Source organism: Monodelphis domestica, chromosome 2 (assembly GCF_027887165.1).
Source record: "Monodelphis domestica isolate mMonDom1 chromosome 2, mMonDom1.pri, whole genome shotgun sequence".
Lineage (NCBI taxonomy): Eukaryota > Metazoa > Chordata > Mammalia > Didelphimorphia > Didelphidae > Monodelphis > Monodelphis domestica.
The window spans coordinates 468279251-468293352 of NC_077228.1; positions in this window are offsets into that span (position 1 = coordinate 468279251).

Sequence of the window (14102 nt, forward strand, 5' to 3'; positions counted from 1 at the left end):
GGTGGGGGAGGGTAGATCGGCTCACATTTGGGTGGTAGCTTTTTCTCCTTCTTATAGTGTGGAAATGCTCAAACCCCTCATACCTTCAATGCTGCACCCTACTGTTGAGTCCCTCTGTTCTTCTGAAGATGGTTTTTATGTTCTTTTGAGGTAGTCTATTTCACTGGGTGCTGGGGAGAGGAAGCGTCTTGCGTCTAGACTGCCACCATGCTTACCCGGAAGTCTAGGCTATATGTTTTTGAATGAGAATCCACAAAATAATCTGAACCTGGGGTAGCTTTCCAAGGGACTCTATTGCCCAAGGAAAGAAGTACCCTTAATTTTACTTAAAAACAAAAACCCAAGCATTGAGACCTTTAGACTTTTAGTTTACTCAGTGCTTTGGTTCCAAGTGAAACCTAAAGCTATGGTTGTTAAAGATCAGTATGATCTGTAAGCTAATGACAATCCCAGTAGACAATATCTTCACATACATTACTTGATGTAATCTTTTAGGATCTTAAATTTTGTTCCACTCTGTCTGGAGTTGCTCCTCTTCAACTTATCATTCAATAGGATGTTAATTTTTTATTTAATTTTATTTTGCAAAAAAAAGTTTATTTCCTCAACTTCTCATCAATTCCCACTCATTAAAAAAGGAAACAAAATCCTTATAACAAATATACATAGTCAAAGAAAATAAATTTCATCATTTATTCTCTTTCTGTGTCTCTGTCTGACTGCCTATCTCTAGAACTCCTCTATCTATTTATCTCCCATCTTGCATCCTGAGACCATCAGATCTATGTCAGGAGGCAGAGAATGTTAGGATCAGTGCTTTAGAATCATAGATGGTCACTGTGTTTATTATCATTCTTGAGTCTTTCAAGGTTGTTTGTCTTTACATTGTTGTTATTACTGGATAAATTGGTCTCCTGAAACAGGAACTTTAGAACCTTATTATGTAGTCTTCTTCCAGATCTTCCATTAGCAGTGAACCAGGTTTCTAGGTTGTGGTTTTTCATTGCTGTTTAAATTAAGATGATATTTAAACTTTGTAAAGGCAATATGTAATGTTATTGGTCCATATGTTTTGTTGATATAATATTTGTTAGTTATCTCTCATCTTTATGCCTTTGTAGAGCCTCTATCCCTTTGCCAAAAAGTATTCTTTCACTACCACCTCTTACAATATTTAATTTCCTTTAAGGTTCTGTTCACATGCTGTTTTTTTATTAGAAACTTTTCCTAATCCCCTAAATTAATAGTTCTTTTTCTTTCCTCCAATTACCATGTACATGTTTATCTTTTACAAGCTGGATTATCCCTCTGGCAGTAGAGAAAGCTCTTCGAGGGCAAGGCCCATTTTTCAATTTTTCTCTGTGCCTAGAAAAGTTTTGCAAGTCTTAGCTACTTTAAAAATGCTTGTTGTATTGGGTTGCATTTATAATAGGATTATGTCTGCTCCAAATGAACTGTAGAAGCTATGATTTCTAAAGGTCAGTATGACTTTTAATCTATTAATACTTCCTTTAGTTACATAACTCTAAAATATTAAATAGAAAATTATGTATACATTAAAATACTTATTATATTTGGCAATTTTTTAGTATAAAGATTGACTTAAATATAATAATTTTTATATTTATTTTTATTGCTTCCATCCATACACCAGGAAATCCAGAATATTCATTAGTCCAAAACACTGATCTTGATTTAGTCTCATCATTATTTTTAATTTATTTATTGCAGCCTGTGACTGCTTTGATAAAGTAAATGAAGAAATTCCTTCTGACAATGCAGATTATCATCAGAATTGCAATTTTTAGCTTTAAAGAGCTGACTGGTACCCTAGAACCTTGCTCAGTGGGAGGAGGAAAGGGAATAAACATTTATATAACTCCTACTTTGTACCAGATACTCTGCCAAATTCTTATAACATTCCTGAGGAGGTAGATGCCATTATTATCCCCATTTTGCAGATAAGGAAACTGAAGCAAAAAGATATTAAGGGACTTGCCTATGGTCATACATCAAGTAAGAGACTAATGCTGAATTTGAACTCAGGTCTTTTCTGACGTCCAACCTCGTGCTTTATCCATTGTACCACATTGACAGTAAACAGATATGAGACAAAGTCCTATCTCCATGACTTACTTAGAAGTCAGAGAATGCACGCCTCATTTTCATTTCAGTGAGCACTGGGCCTGAAGTTTGATGTTAAACCCCAGATCTGAAGTGTTGGGTTTAAAGATCTGGTTCCACTCTCTAGGCTTCAGAGTCTGTCTCTGAAATGAGCTACAGGTGTGCTGATTGTCAGCTTCCAGGTCTAAGGATTGCATACGAGTTCCTTTGCGGCTTTCCCTCCACCCTATGCAGAAGAGGGATGCTCTCTGGTTCTTCCAGCTCATGCCAGCAGAGGGCACAGGTTGTCTTTGTGAGTTTTTGGGCAGCCTCGACCAGTGCATGCATACGCATACGCAAGCCGGTAAGTTTTATATGCTTTTCCCAAGTAATTTCTAAACCCAGCACGAGGCCACCCAAAGCCCCATTATCAAGCTGGCTGAAAGGCAGAGTGGCAAGAAGGCTGGTTCCCGTGGCAGCGTTCGTTGGTGAAAGCGGCTCTGGGCTTCTTGCATTCCCAGCAGTTCGGTTTTGATTTATAGGGCTGCTGTTTCCCACCTTTCCCCTGTTTATTCGTTTGGAGTAGATGCTCGTTGCCAACCAGCAGCATTGGAGGCGATGCGATCCAGGGGAGGCTTGGGGGGCCGGAGCTTTCTCCTTTGTTCTCTTGGCATGTTTTAGTGTGTCCATAACCAATGAGCAAACACCCGATTTCCCCACCGCGCATTCTGCAGCCTCGGGTTCCCACCCTGCCAGCCCTGTCCCGCCAAGGATGCACTCTTTTCTTCTTCCCTATCGCTTATTGATATTCTGCTCACCTTCTGACTTCATGGGCTGAATAAATGTGTCCTCCCCTTTTCCCTCCACCTCCTTCTCCTCCAAGTCTTTCTTCTTCCTAATGCTCATTGAAATCATTACAGAGGCTGAGCTTTCATTGTCAGCAGTTGTCCCCCCCCCAAAACAACAACACCCCCCCCTCAAATGTTGATGACCAACACCAAATACTACCTAGGTCTAGGGTGGACGACTTTAGGGCAAGGGAAGGGGCTAGCTTAGAGATGTATTTTGAATTTAGTCCTCTGTCTGCTTCCTTGCCTCAGTATTTCCAAAAATTTGATTGAAACAGCTCCTGAAATTTAGCTTAGTGTGGTGGAAAGAGTGCTAGAGGCAGAGTAGTGAGTTCAAATCCTTTGCCCACTACCGATTTCCTTTGTAATGCCTCATTTAACAAGCAAATGAATTATTTAACTTTTCTTGAGCCTGTTTCCCATCTATAAAAAGAATGATTTCTAAAGCTCCTTTCAGTTCTAAATCTATGACTGTGATCTGAGAATCAAAAGGAGTTGATAAGTAGTGATGACAGTTTTCTATTTCTTTCTTTTACCTGTAGGGATATGAATTAATACTCAAAATTTTTTAAATTTATTTTTTTAGAATATGTTTTCCATGATTACATGATTCCTAGTCTCTCCCTACCCTCTTCCCTCCCCATAAGCACTTCCACTGGTTTATGCATTTATTATTACTCAAAACCTATTTCTGTATTAATGAATTAATACTCTTGGTCCTCTGAAAATACTAGCAAGATCAGATATCCTGTGAACCTTATGTTCACAGCAGAATCTAGGATGTCCACAAAATGACAATTTCCACTACTTTACAGTTAGAAGGCAGTTCAAATCCTGGCCCTGATGCTTTCTGGACTCTCAGAGTTGGAAGGGATCTCATTAATTTAGTCCAACCATTGCCTGAGTGGGAAATTCCCTGTCCAGTATCCTGACAAATGATACTTCAGCTTTTGCCTAAAGACTTCTCTCTGATAAGAAGTAATTACTCCTGGAGGCAACCCATTCCACTTTTGGATGGCTTTATTCCTAAGGAATTTTTTTTCTCAAGCTTAAATCTGCCTGTCTAACTTTTCCCCAAAATTCCTAGTTTCACCTGCTGTATCTAAGCAAAGAATGCCTAATTCTTCTTCCACATAATAGTTATTAAGTCTCAAATGGGCAGTTAGGTGGATCTAGAGTTAGGAAGACTCATCTTCCTGAGTTCAAATCTGACCTTGGACACTTCCTTTAATACCATTTGCCTCAGTTTCTTCATCTGTCAAATGAGCTAGAGAAGGAAATGGCAAACCATTTCAATATCTTTGCAAAGAAAACCCCAAATGGGGTCATGGAAAATTGGGCTCAACTGAAACAACTGAAAATCAACATCAACAAAAATTATGTGTCAGGCAGGAGGTTAGTAGAAGTTTAAAGAATGAAACAATTTTTATTCTCAAAGGCCTTACATGTCAATGAGGAAGACAATAAGTATATTATAGAAAGATCATATGGACTCCATAAATAAAAAAAATTAATATGAAGTTTCAGCTTTAAGAGCTTAAAATTGCACTATGACTTTTGGGACCCTCTATGTATATTTATAAACAATCACACTCACACAATTCACACAGCACTAGGTATTTTATTACAGTTTATATTTTATTTATATATTATATTCCTGAGTTCCTAAATATTATATTTATAGATTATATTTTCAGTTGTGGGGGTCAGGAGGAGAGGCTTCATAGTTAAGATGATTCCTAAACTGCATGTGAAAGTGAGGGACTTCACGAAATGTTAGTGAGGAGGGAGGGAGTACATTCCAGTTATGGAGGTCAGTCAGGGCAAAGTCACCAAGACAGGAGACAGAGAGACATGAGTAAGAAGGAGAAAAGGCTTGTCTGGAGTTCAGGATGGGAGAAGCACGTAGAAACTGCATGTACTCACCCCTGTGGCTCCCTCCACAAGGGAGTTCATGAATAATCCTTCTGAAATCTTGCCTCCTACTTACAGGAAGGGGATTTCATACATGCCATAATACTGGAATTTAGACTAGAAAAAGGGAATTTTGGGGGCATTGTCAGCCTTGGTGATTGTAGTAAGAATAGCCCTAGTTTTACTAAAGAGTTGGGACTGCTGGCTTACTAGGAAGAGAAGGGGAATTTTCTCAAGCAGGATACATTTGGTGAGAGAAGAGTCTTGCCCATTTAGTCTCTGCATCTAGAGGAACTAAAACTTAAAGGTATAAATTGGAGCTCAGGTACAGTTGGTAGAGTCTTGGGTTTGTAGTTAGGAAGATCTGAGTTCCAATCCTGTCTCAGACTATTGTTTTCTGTGTGAATGAGTGAGTTACTTAATCTCAGTCTGCCTCAGTTTCCTCATCTATAAAATGGGAATAACAATAGCAATCACTTCCTTAGATTGTTGTAATGATAGAATGAGATAATATTTGGAAAGCACTTAGCATAGTACTTAGCACATATAATATATGTTATTATATAATATATATAATAGAAGCTATATATGTAAATGTTTATTATTATTATTATATACTAAAATCATAGGTTTAGAAGTAGAAGGTACCTCATAGGCCCAACTCTTTTATTTTATAGATAAGGAAACAGAGACATGGTTTCTTTGTCTAAGGTCCCATGGATAGTAATTGCTGTAGAGAATATTTGAACCCAGGACCACTGAATCTAAAGCTATTCTGACAGTTCATGTCTGAAGGAAACAGAGGGAATAGCCTCTCCAGTGGTCCAAGACTATGTTTACCTTTCAGTGGGTATCTATATCACAAAGTAGTTATACTTAATATACATTAGTTTCCTTTAATTCTTATATAGGAGCTAACATTCTTTTATTTTCATTTGTGGAGGTCTAGTCATGAATTCTGCATAAGCTATATTTGAAGGTTTCTCAGTGTTAATATTAGGTGTTACTGTGGAGGGGAGTATGTGCTTTTCCTCAATTTCCCCTCCCAACCTAAACTAAGCTTAGAAGACTCTCATATATCATGTCCATCTATACCTGCTGGGAAGACTTGGAGGTATGACTTTCTCCAGTGAATTCCTCTTACCTTCTGTCTTCTCTTGGGCCAGGGCAGAGGAGGAAACAGCCATGATTACAAGGAGCCATAGTCTCCAAGTGGGCCACACCTATACTGACAACCACTTCATTCTTTTAGGGGAAATTACTGAATTCCATTTTCTCTCTATTAGGAGAATTATAGAATCATGCATAAAACTAAATTGTAGTTTAGTGGTTCCTTCCTGGCACTTTTACACCCCCAGCTAAGAAGAACTAGAAGGTTCTAACATTTATTTTGGGAAAGATAAAAAACTCTTCAGGGCTGTCTCCACATGCACACTCTGGTCACAAATAATAGCATTTCATAGACAATGAGAACAAAGAAAATCAGGATTACAAGCTATCATCTGAATGATGAATGATGGGAAATTAGGAAGCCCTTGGGTTTAATCAGTTCTGTTTAAATGAACTGAGACAGAAAGATGGGAGGATAAAGAAGGAAGGTTGGGGTGGAACATTCTACCTGGTCTTGGATTCCATGACTGAGGTAATTCATCAAGCCTGGGACTCACCTCCTGTCCTAATCACTGCTACTGCTGCCTCCATTGGGCGAGGCTTTTGGCATCCTGACATTTTGGCCACCATATTTACTGGGCTACTTTTCTACCATCTAACTCTTGGGTTCTCCTGAGAGTGTAGTAACCTTCTTCCCCTGTCCCCCCACTTGCTCTTTCTGTTCCAATTATTTATGAGGTAATTAGTTCAAGTTTAAGTTTTGCCTTGCTTTCTTAAATATCATGAAAAAAAAATTCTGTCTTTCCTAGGTTAGAAGGAGGAAAACTCTATCTAGTTCATTCATGATTTCATGAGGCTTCCTGTTCCATCCCCTTGAGCCACAGGTAGATAAGCATGTACCAGAATGAGCTTTGAGTAGAATCAAGGCCAGGAGAAATATATATTCTTTGGGTCAGCCCTTGAGTTTCAACTTAGTCCATGTGACATTTTGGGGACTGTGGATTATGTACAAAGTATGTCATAGTCCTTAGTAGCAGTTTGTACTTTTAATAATATTCCCCCCTCCCATTTTGTTAAAAAAAAACCAAAACAACTTCATGAAAATGTAGTAATGTACTAGGCTATGGCCCAAGTTGAAATTTCACACAGATTAGATGTCCACAGTTCCTCCTCAAAATCTCTATATTCCAGACAAACTGCATTATTTATACAAATATCAAAATGCCCCATCTTATTTCCTACTTGTATACTTCTACGTAAGTTCTCCCTTATGCTTGGAATGTTCTTTTTCCTCACCTCTATCTTTTGGAATCCTTGCCTTCTACCAAGTTTTGATTCAGGGGCTTCCTCTTACCTAATTTTTTTCTGACCTTCCCATTTGCTAATGTTCTCCTCTTCTTTGAAAGCACTTCATATATACTTTGCATTTACTCCTGTATATGCCGTATGTTCTCAGTAGAATATAAGCTCTTTGAGGGCAGGTTTAATTTTTTTTTTGCATTTGTACCCTCATTACCTAGAACAATGCCTTGTGTATAGTAAACATTTTAAATATACTTTTTGCATTTCTGGTTTCCCAGTGTACTTCTTTTTAATATTCAGACATCCCTTGTTTTTCTCCTCCCTCCCTCCCTCCCTCCCTTCCTTCCTCCTTCCTTCCCTCCCTCCCTCCCTCCCTCCCTCCCTCCCTCCCTTCCTTCCTCCCTTCCTCCCTTCTTTCCTTCCTTCCTTCCTTCCTTCCTTCCTTCCTTCCTTCCTTCCTTCCTTCCTTCCTTCCTTCCTTCCTTCCTTCCTTCCTTCCTTCCTTCCTTCCTTCCTTCCTTCCTTCCTGCCTTCCTTCCTTCCTTCCTTCCCTCCTTTCCTCTTTCCTTCCTTCTTTCCTTGACAGGGGAGAAGAGAGAATACTGCAGAGATATGTATTAAATTTCCTTGGGGGGGGGGAGGGGAAGTGGGTAGAAATGACACTAGAAAATGTAAAAGCTGCATGGTTTATAATCTTAAGAATTTCCAAGTGATGATACTTCCCATTTTATGGCGAGTGAGGCGTGTCTCTCTTCAAAATGTCAAATTAAAATGGACAATGCCCCAGTGCTCCCAGTGGAGGATGAAGCATAGGAGGGAAGGGGGAAAGAAAATCACTTAAAACACAGTTTTCTGAAGATAGATTCAATACAAGAGCCCAGATGATATTTTGTTCCTCTGGGGCAGGTTGTCTCCAGTTTGCAGTGAATGCATTTGTATGATTGTTTATAACTGTACTATTGTTAGCCTGACTTTAGAATAATAATAAAAAGAAGAAAATAAAAAAGACGCATGAGCTGCTCCATAGCTTTTCTCAATTTGTCATTAGAATGGAGTCAAGTTTATGCTTCAATAAGTACTCTGAAAAAGCTGAATGTTTCCCCAGCCTTCAACATTGAACCCTTTCACCATTTTCTAGTAGATGTGACTGAGGGAGTAGTTTGTGTCTGAAGGTGATGGTAGCAAAAGAGGAAGGCCAGGCTAGCTGTGTTGCTGACCTTTCCAGTTACCCTTTAGGGTTCTAAATACATAGAGTAGTCCCCATTGGGACAGGAAGAGCCTCATTCTTAACAGGGAACTATTATTTTGACTCCTCAGAATTCTATAAAAATAGTCATCTTGTACTCCTGTAAAGGAGAGTAAACATAGTAGCTTTTTTGAGTACTTTAAAGTTCCTGTGGATCTGGGAGGTGTTAACCCAAAATTTCCCTCCATTTCAGGGTCCCCTACAAGGCAGGCTAGGCACCCCTCAACAGAAAAGTGAACTGAGTTCTTGAGCTTGACCCATTCCTTAAAGAAATGATCCTGGAGGTGTCAAAAGAATTTGAGGAAGTTTCTTCCCCCCTCCCCCATGTTGGGTAAACCCCTGTCGGAAACTTAAAGGACATAGTTAAGAGTTACATGAGATAGGCAGGTGTGGAAAAGCTGCTATCCATAATTTTGGAAGGAGTACCCAAATTGATGAGATCACAGGTTGAAGAGTCACATGGTACGGTGGATGAAATCAGCATTGGACTTAGATTCAAAAAGATGTGAGTTCAAATCCTGATTCAGATTCTTATCTGAATCTTATCTGAAACTAGGTAAGACCCTTAGTCTCAGTTTCATCATCTGTGAGTATAGGCATAATCATTGCAACTGCCTCACAGGGTTATTGTGAGGATCAAATGGGAAAACAATTAAAGTTCTATATAAATGTTATTATTCTTCTTCATCGTTGGCCAGTCAATAAACATTTATTTAGCACCCACTAAGCACCAGGCATTGTACTAAATTCTGGAATATAAAGAGAGGCTAAAGAGAGTACCTGACTTCAGGTGCTCACCATCTAATGTGGTAGATAATATGGAAACAATTATTTTTTATTTAATTAATTAATTTAGAATATTTTTCCATGGTAACATGATTCATATTCTTTCTCTCCCCTCTCCCCAACCCCCTCCTGAAGCTGAAGCATAATTCCACTGGGTTTTACATGTGTCATTGATCAAGACCTATTTCCATATTATTAATATTTGCCTTAGGGTGATCATCCACATTCCCAATCTTAGCCCCATCGAATCATGTGATCAAGGAAATGTTTTTGTTCTGTGTTTCTGCTCCCACAGTTCTTTCTCTGCATGTGGATAGCGTTCTTTCCCATAAGTCCCTCAGAATTGCCCTGGATCATTGCATTGCTGCTACTGGAGACGTCCATTACATTCTATTGTGCCACAGTGTATCCATCTCTGTGTACAGTGTTCTCCTGGTTCTGCTCTTTTCACTCTGCATCAATTCCTGGAGGTTCTTCCAGTTCACAGGGAATTCCTCCAGTTCATTATTCCTTTGGGCACAATAGTATTCCATCACCAACAGATACCACAATTTGTTCAGCCATTTCCCAATTGGAGGGCAGCCCCTCATTGGAAACAAGTATGTACAAATAAGCTAGAGACAGGATGAAATTCAAATAATCATTGTAGTATTAATAACTCTTTAAAGGTTTGATGCTTTTGTTCATTGGATCAAATTCTTATAGCTGGAAGAAATTTTATAGGCCACTGGGTCCCTACACCCTTGTTTTATAGATAAAGAAACTAAAGGCTAGGAAGTTTAAGGGACTTGTCTTAGATGTATCTTAGATGGGTCATTTATCCTGATTATGAAAAGAATTTTGATTCTACTGCTGGTGAATAATGACACTCTGATGAGGTATAGATGATTACTTGAGCTGGACTATGGCTTCCCTGGTGATTTTATATATATATATATATATATATATATATATATATATATATATATATATATATATAAGCAGTACTCAAACAGGCCCCTTGTGTAAATGCTTAATACCTTGTGATAGAATAAATGTTAAATGAATGAATGCATGAAAGCCAGAAAATGACTGCAGAAGAAATATAATAAAGTTTCAAGACTGGGAATCAGGAGATGTGAGCCCTCATCTTTCTCATTCAGAATCTTATCTCTTCCAAGAGTTTTTATTTTAATCTGAAAAATGATGTTCATACTTAGCCTCCCATTCGATGGGAATGTCATGAACACAAATTAATACATGCTTGGATATCCTTGTATAGTCTAGTCTCCATTTCCTATCAATCAAAGAAGACTTGTTTTTTTTTCCCATCTCTTTCCAAATTTTCTCCAATTTGTTTACTATCAACATACACAAAGGTTAGATAAGTGAAAATATACTCTTAGAGTTAGAAGGGATGTCAAAAGTAGGATTCTAGGCTTGAAAGTTGAGACTTTAGTCAACTTATTTAGTTCAACTTATTACTAAGGAGGAATCTCTTCTACAATATCCCAGATAAGAGGTCCTTCATTCCTTGTAAAGCACCATTGATGGGAAATAATGTTGAAGTTGAGGCAGCACATTCTACTTTGTGAAGGAAGTTTTCTTTTACATAGAAGAGAAATCTGTCCCTCTGTAATTTTCATTGATTTCTTTTAGTTCTGTCCTCTGAGGTAAAAACTAAAGTAAACCTTGCAAACAAAAAATCCCAAGCCAAAACAAACAAAAAAATCCCCCCTGAAGTCCAATTTCTCTTCCACATAGCTCTTCAAATATAGAAGACAGCTATCATGGCTCCTTTTTTCTTCCCTTTCAACCCAAACTTCTCTTCCCCATGCTAAGAATCTGTATTTCCTTAATAGATGTGGTTTCATGTCTTTTGGTCATCTTGTTCCCTTTCTTTGAACACAAACTAGTTTGTCAGTATCCTTTTTTTGTTTGTTTGATAGCCTATTGTTTGCAAATTCTACTGCCTTTCCCTTTTTGAAAAATGGTTTATTTATTCACTTCTAGTATTGATTTCTGCCAAATTTCAGTGCCTCTTTGCTCATGTAGCATTTTAAACTTCCCAGGTGGAAGCATTTAACCTTCACCTACATGTAAGTTAAACTGTCTTGTACTCTGTGACCAATCCTGTTCCTAGCAAGGAGAAATGAGGAAACTCCTATTTGGCCAATAGTCCATCATCACATTAGCTTTGCTTTGACTTTGTACCCTGATTATGATCCCTGGCATATCTTGTTGCCTTTGACTAAGTTCTAACTGGGTTCTTTTTCCTGAGTCTCTGCCATGGCTCCATGCCTAGTTCAATAGCTCTTCAGAGACTGGTGTCATAGTGTGTCTTCTTGGTAGGTTCTGGAATGAAAGAACAGTCACTAGTTGTTCAGTTTCAGCTTGGAGGAAAATCCTGGAGTATCTAAGGGATGGGGGATTAGAGGTTTGAAGATGGATATCTTATTAGATTTAGCCCATTATTCTAACATTTTGGGATGCTTGCTTTGTCCTTCAGTATCTTAGCTATTCTGTCCAGGGTTATATGAGCTATAGATTTCAGAAGCATCCCATATATACCTCATATTTATGCCATATCATTCAAGTCATTTATATATCCAACCCCAGTCTTTCTCCTGAGCACCAGTCCCATGTATCCAGCTATAGAGGCATCTCAACTGTGACATATCCAGAGCAAAATTCATCATCTTTTCTATTAAACCCACCTCTCCTTCTGCTATTCCTATTGCTGCCAAGGACATCACCCATTTTCCAGTCATTCATGTTCATAACCAACCCAGGAGGCATCCTTGACTCTGTACTTTCATTATCTCATCCCCTTATCTAATCATTTGCTAAGTCTTCTTAATTCTGTCTTCACAGTCTCCCTTGAATCTAATCCTTCTCTATTCACCCTGCAACCATCATCTTTCACTTAGATTATTGCAACAACTTTCTAAGTGATTTCCCTGAGTCATCTCTTCTCCTCTCCCATCCAATCACCACACAGTTGCCAGATTAATTCTCCAAGTGTGAATCTGATATTATTATTCTTGGCTCATGATGCTTCAATGACTATTGCTTCTAGCATAAAATAGAAATTCCTCTGGTTGGCATTTAAAATATCTCGTCTCTAGAATGTCTTTCTATGATGACTACACATTGCTCTCCTGCATACACTCTATGACCTGGTCAAACTGAACTATTTGTATACAACATTCCATTTCCCTGTTTACATCTCATTTTCCTGTACATAACGTCCTATTTTCCCATACACAATTTCCCTGTACACCATATTCCATTCCCCATATCTGTATCTTTGCACATGCTGTTCCCCATCCCTAGGATTTCTCCATTCACACTTGACTTTGGACTTCCTTCAGGGCTCAGCTCAAATGCTATATCTATCAAGAGGACTTTCAGAATTCCTCTAGTTATTAGTATCTGTGCATTTCTTTTGAATATATGCTGGATTTACTTTCTTTAGCACATATGGAAATCCCCATTAGAATGTAATGTAGAATGTCTCATTATTGTATTTATATCCTATGTCTAGCATGGTTCCCAACACACAGTGGGTGCTTAATACATGTTTATTAAATGAAGATGAATTTTATTTGAGATACATGTAAAGTACTATAGTTACACTAAAAATGAACTTTTCAAGAGTAGGAGGGATCAAGTATGGCTAGATAATATTGGCAGTTGGGACTAGTCTGGAGATTTTAGTGTGTGGCAAACAATGTAAATCTAGAGTGAAATGATAACCAAATAATAAGGCAGTCATGATACCAGAAGAGGGGAATAATACTTCTGATGTTTTCTGTCCTGATCAAGCTACGTATAGAGTATTATATTGAGTTTGTGATCCTCTGATATTTATAGACCTGGGTATATTTCTTTTCTTTGCACTTATCTCATTCTCCCTTTTATAATAGGTATTTGTGTACTTGAGTCAATAGGTGGCACAATGGAATGACGTGCTAGGCAGTCAGGAAGACCTGAGTTCAAATCCAGACTTAGACTCTGGGCAAGTCACTTAACTCTGTCTCAGTTACCTCATTTGTAAAATGAGCTGGTGAAGAATGTGGCATACCATTTTAGTATCTTTGCCAAGTAAATCCCAAATGGAGTCATGAAGAGTTGAACATGACTGAAATGATTGAACAACAATAGCATTTGTATATTTTCCCTTCTCCCTATTACAATGTAAGCTTGAGAGCAAGGCTTGTATTATAGTAGGCCCTTAGTAAATACATATGTGTTTCACTTAATTCAACAAATATTTATTTATCACCTTCTATATGCTAAGACCTGTACTGGGTGAAGGGGATACAAAGAACAAAATGAAGACCCAGAATGAATACAATTTTGCTATGGAATGCCTCATATTGGGAGCTTGCTGAATGATAAACCAACATGGGGCCGTATTTCCAGCAGAGGGTGTCGCAATGTGAATTAAAATAGTATGCTTTTTGAATCCTCAAACACTGTAGAAAAAAAAAAGGAATATTGGTGTGAATAGTTATAATGTTTGAAATTCTTGACGACTCCCTCACAATCTGAACCAACACCAAAAAGTGAGCAGGGCAGAAGATATGGAGAAACTCTGGTGATCATCTTCCCCTGGACTTCCTAAGACATCTCTGATTGATAAATAACTACTGAGGAGGTGAACTTAGAGACTCCAATTCCTCCCTCATTAGTTCATCACAGGAAGAGGCAGGTCTCAAGAGTACTCCAAACATACTTCTTCTTCTTTGCCACATGGCTGGTTCATTGCAATCCAACATGGTGGCTGGATCTTGTCTACTTTTCTTACC